Here is a 5,746-nt window from a genome sequence, read left to right as displayed (position 1 = left end):
CCTCCAGTACAATTCCCTTTCGGACTTTGAACATAAGTGCATGTTGAATTTTGTTAAAGGCCTTCTCTGCATCTATTGAGGTGATTATATGGTTCTTGTCTTTGAGCCCATTTATATGATTTATGATGTTTATTGACTTACATATATTAAACCATCCCTGCATCTCTAGGATAAAGCCGATTTGATCATGGTGGATGATCTTTTTGATGTGTGTCTGTTTGTGATTTGCAAGTATCTTTTTGAGAATTTTTGCCCCTATGTTCATTAAGGATATGGATCTATAGTTTTCTTTTTTGGTTGTATCTTTACCTGGCTTTGGTATTAGAGCAATGCTGGCTTCATAGAAGGAATTTGGAAGTTCTCCCTCCAGAACCCGGCACTCTCTGGCTATCTGCTGAGCTCCGAGCCCCTACCCCAATGGAGGTCCAAACTCACCCTCTGTCTTTCAAGTTTTTTAAACACAAGGTTCTGCTCTCATGCCCAGGCTGATATCTAAACAGAGATTGTCGTGCTTAAGCCTCCTGAATTCTTGGACTAGGGATGAACAATCCCATGTCTATAAAGCCTGCACAGACCGTAAAGACGCACCTCCTGTCAATAGGAGCTGATCATCATCTTGACAAACCAACATTTCAGAGCCACAACTTGAGCCAGGATTTTGATAATTTTAGAACTGATATTCAGAGGCTCAATACTGACTCTTCCCTTTTGTGGGGTATGTGGTGGAATGTATACTTCTCCACACACACATTTCAAACACAACTGGTGTGTGTAAAAGGAGTACATTTTAGCCACTCACTGGATATTTTGCCTGTATATCCCCTTACTTTTTATGTTTTAGGGGATGGATTTTTCAAAGTTTAGAGACATGAAGCAGGAACTTACTAGGAGCATTTTTCTTCCAGAGAACACACATAGCTTATTTCTTTAAAAAAACAATAGGATTTTGATGGCTGTATTCTCGTTTCTCGTTTTTCCCTTGTTTGCGCAAATGTCTACTGTAGGAAGCTCAAGGTGAGAAGAGATTTGGCTTCACGCACTGCACCATCCAGATTCGACTCTTAAGTTTCTAGTTTTGGTTGAGAAAACCCAAGCGTCACCTCTAGGTGTGCCAATCAGCAGACTGCTAGTCAGGGTTCTGTGTAGGGAACAGCTTGGGGATCTGTGAGGAAGTGGAGGCCAAACTGAACTTTTCAATGACAGTTTCTGAGTTATGTTTCCAATATATGTTTTCATTAAGAATAATACTATTTTTTTTTGTATATAAGGACTTCCTTCGAAATATCCAAGGAAGCTTGATGTCATCTACTCTCTATAATAAGTGGCTCAGTGTCATCGGTCCAATGAATGAGAAGGACAAAATTGAAGCCATTCAGAGGTAATGGTGCACTAATTCCTTGAGGTCCAACCAAAATTCAAAAATATACTCATGAATACATTAACTTTGACAGTTAACTCCACTAAAACAGTGACCAGAACCAACTGGCTTTATTTTCTGACATACACATGACATGTTAAAAAGCAATATGTTTTACTCAGGCAGGAGGGCCCATGCCTGTAATCCCAGGACTCGGCAGGCTCCAGCAGGAGGATTGCCATGAGTTGGAAGGATGCATAGGTAACTTAGTGAGTCAAGGACAGTCTGGGATCCAGTATGAGATTTTTAAGATTCAAGTCTTCATAATGTGAACTATTGTTTTTCTCTTAAAGCTTTTAATATGGAATGTGGACCTTTTAAAACTCTATGCATATGACACAGACAGGGTATTAAACCTGATGCTGCAAGATGAGGATTGAACCAGATGAGATATTTTTGCGTACTTGAATTTCAGAGCACCCTCTTGTTTTATGTTGTTTTAATTTTCTTTCATTTTATTTTACTTTTTGTGACAAGGTTTCCCCGTAGTGCCAGCTGGCTCAGAACTCGCCCATGTAGACCAGGCTGGTCTCAGTCTCACCAGTGTCCACCCGTTTTTACCTCCTGAGTGATGGAAATGAGGGCTTGTGCCACAACTGTTGGCTCCTGATTGAGCTCTTACACAGCAAATAAATTTTAGGCTCTAATAACCAGAAAGCCTTGAATATTTGATATCCTAAATATAAGGGAATTATAAAAACATAATTGTATATAAATATGTTATCGTTAAGTACATTGCAGAATGACACAAAAGTTTTAAATATGTTTATATCGAATTATATATATAAATATATTTTGTCAAAGTTATAATATATTGTAGTGACTTTGATGATCTGGTTTAAGAAATTTCCACAATATATTCTTTCTTGCTTTGCATTTTTAATGGACTTTGTGTTAATTATACAACAAACTTTGTTCCTGTTCTCCATATTTAAAAATTCTTAAATAAAATATTTATTTTAAAAGAAATTGTCTCTCTGTTTAGTCTTTTAGAACAGCTGCCCAAGCCAAATGCTGCTCTCGTGAAACAACTTTTTGAAGTGCTACACCACATTGAGAGATGCTCTTCACATAACCACATGACATCTTATAACTTATCCGTTTGCATAGCACCAGCTATTCTGTGGCTACCTAGTTCCTGCAACACAGAATCAAGAAATGGTATTTCTAAAAAGGTAACAATAGCTCATATTTTATGCTTTGTGATGTACAGTCCTCACTGAAAACCTGGAATTCAGGATAACTTTATGAGTCCATTTAATATGATGGCCATCTTAGAATAGTATTCTTCTGGAGGAGAGGGATCGTCTGTGAGGTTTGGGAAGGGAAGGGAGATTGTTAGGGATGTCAAGTTAGCAAACTGCTGCTTTCCCATTGGGGATTTAGAATCTAGACTGACTAAATCTAGAGAGGAAGTAATGTGAGATGACAGGGCAGACCATGGGAGCTGGGGTTCAACAAGCCAAGGTTGAACACTTGCTGTCGCCATACAGTGCCCTGTAAACTACACGTTTTTGAAATCGTTTCTCATATAAACTGTGGCAGTGTGGAGCAGTCCCAGGTCCTCTGTCATCGCCCACAGTTACTGAGAGGCTTAGTCAATATGGGGATCCTTGTCTCCATGACACAAGCTTTTCTCAGCCAATTTCAGGTCATTTAGAGAAATACCTGAGTGCCATTTTCTGTGCTAGGCACCTTCCCAATGCAAAGAAAATTTTCTTGAAACTTAAGTGTAAAGATGAAATGATCGCTTTTACTGCTATGAGATGGGGTTTCCAATTTATTGTTGATTGACCCCATTGCTTTTGTGCCTATGAGAATCTCATTAGAGGAGGAGTGCCTAACCTAAGAAAACTGCTCACCTCAGTGTGGGGAATTGCGTGTACAAGACAGGTAGGGTGGGGCTGCACATTCTCCTGCAATGGCACATCCCCAGTGTCCACATTACCTCCCTCGTGGCCTTACCTCTTAAAGTATATCTCCCAATATAATGACCCTGGGAACAAGACTTTAACAAATGGACTTCCTCAGGAGTTTTATCAACTAACCAGAGCATTTTTCACATTTGTTACTGGAAGAAAAATTCAAGCAAAGATTGTAGGACACGCTAATTGAATGATTTAGTAAGTCATCCTGAGCTCCAGTAGACAGCAATCCTAAGGCACATCAATGCATGGTGGGATTGCTGCTGCACTCCCTGACATGTTCTATCTACCTGCCTCCTTCCTTCACAAAATGTCATCAGAGAAGCTCCTGAGTTGACAACTTCACCTAAAAATGAAATGTTTCAAGTTTTTGACTATTCATCTATATAAATCTAAATAATGGAACTTATATCTTCACTCCATATTCGAGACAGATAAATTAGTTATTTGGCTCTTTGTGATGACAAAACATTTGACAAAGGTACTGTAAGAATTAAGAGTTTTATTGTAGTTCAGAATTTCAAGCAACACAGTACATCACATGGGGAAGTGAGGTGGCTGAGCATGAGGTGTCCTGGTCACATTGCCTATGCAGGGAGGAAGCAGAGAGAAGACAACGGGTGCCACCTGCCTTCTTCCTTTACCCACTTTTTATTTATTCAGGCAGCACGGTCAAAGGATTTTGCACCCACGTTCAAGATGAGTGTTCTTTCCTGAATTGTCTCTGTAGAAACAGCCTCATAGACATGCCTGGAGATATGTCTCTCAGTGTTTCAAAATGCACCAAAGTGGTAATGAAAGTTAGTCACCCTTTGGGGTTTTAAATAGTATCTCATAGTATTTTGTTGAAGTATATTGATGGTATTTTAAGATATGTGCCCCATATGCTATTTATACAGCACAGTTGTTTTAAAGGAAAAATGGCTCATATAAATTGTAGCAATTCAGATGTCTCACAATTGTGAATTACGTTTTTCTGACCCTCAACACTCTGTATTAACTGTGAGATTCAACTATACCAAATTCTCAAGATGTCCTGTGTTTTCCCTTTTTGTTACAGATTTGTCTTGTAGAATTTATCCTTGATAACTACAGTAAAATATTTGGAGAAGACAATGTCTCATCTGGGTGGGAGAGTGCAATCATTTGTAACAATACTGAGACTCTTCCTGATACCCAGAGTAATTTAATTGATTTTGATGCAATGCATGCTGTGTTGGATCAAGAGAACAGCAGTCCTAGTGAGAGGACCTCCCCCAAGAAAATTGACACAGTGGCCAGGATTCCATCTGCTCCTCTTGAGAAGGGAGGCCACATAGGTAAGAGAAGGTTTTGTACAGATATGAAGTGAGAGGCAGGAAAAGGAGACACCCACGAATTCAGAAACCTGCTAATACAGTCACGGTGGCACCAGGACACATCATGTTATAATGGGATTTGGGAACTGCTTTCAAGAAAACTGTTCATGAAATCCCTGCATGTGTATGGATCATGTGTCCATTGAACTTTGTGTGCACTGCCCACCATCACGTGTTGTATTTTTCTCCTGTCTTCCTAGTGATTCATGAGACCACAATGGTTGACAATATTTCAAATGATTTAAAAAGACTTGGGTTCTTTGAGAATAATTGCTTAAAATCAAACATCCCAGAGAACAAAATCCCACGCACTATTTATGAGCTATGCTCACTGCTGAATTAATCTGTCAATCTTGCTTGTTTCATCTTAAATGCTGATAACATCATATAGAAACATTAGCGTTGCCATAATGATTAATGAGGACAGGATGCACAACTAATTTGTGAAGTGCAATATTGAGGCTTGTTGTGGACTCCTTAGAACAGCATTTAACATCACTCAAGCTTCGGTACTCATGGCTCACTACCAGAATTCACTGCAGAGTGTTGATGAGATCCTGACCGTGAGAACTTGTATTGTGAGTCCCTCCATATTCTTGACAGTCTATAGCTACAGGAATCAAGGTGAGTCTAGTGTGTGAGAGAAAGTTTGTCCCATGAAACGTTTATTTTTTTCTCTCAACAGCGAATATGCAGCACTCTTTTGAAGTGATAGCATCCTTCAGAAAGGACACCTTTGGGAAGAGGATCTCATCTGGATCTGACTACGCAGCTTGCTGCCCATAATTTTCTGAGTTTGGAGAGAAGAATCCTCTGAACATTTGACTTTTAATTTTCCTTTTATTGCTCGTTTTGACTGAAAACTTTTTTCCCTCAAATGCTTGCACAATTTGGCAGAATTTGATTTGCATTTACTTATGTCCAATAATAACTCAATTCCTTAACAAGAGAAGGACATGACCATCAGTAAGCTACACTTATCTGAAGAGATGCCTCTAAGTTAACTGAATCGAGCACTGAATGATCATTTTTAAGATCTGAGATCA

The sequence above is a fragment of the Nannospalax galili genome, unplaced genomic scaffold, assembly GCF_000622305.1.
Source record: "Nannospalax galili isolate Female #2095 unplaced genomic scaffold, S.galili_v1.0 scaffold1509, whole genome shotgun sequence".
Lineage (NCBI taxonomy): Eukaryota > Metazoa > Chordata > Mammalia > Rodentia > Spalacidae > Nannospalax > Nannospalax galili.
Note: the sequence above shows the minus strand (reverse complement) of the source record.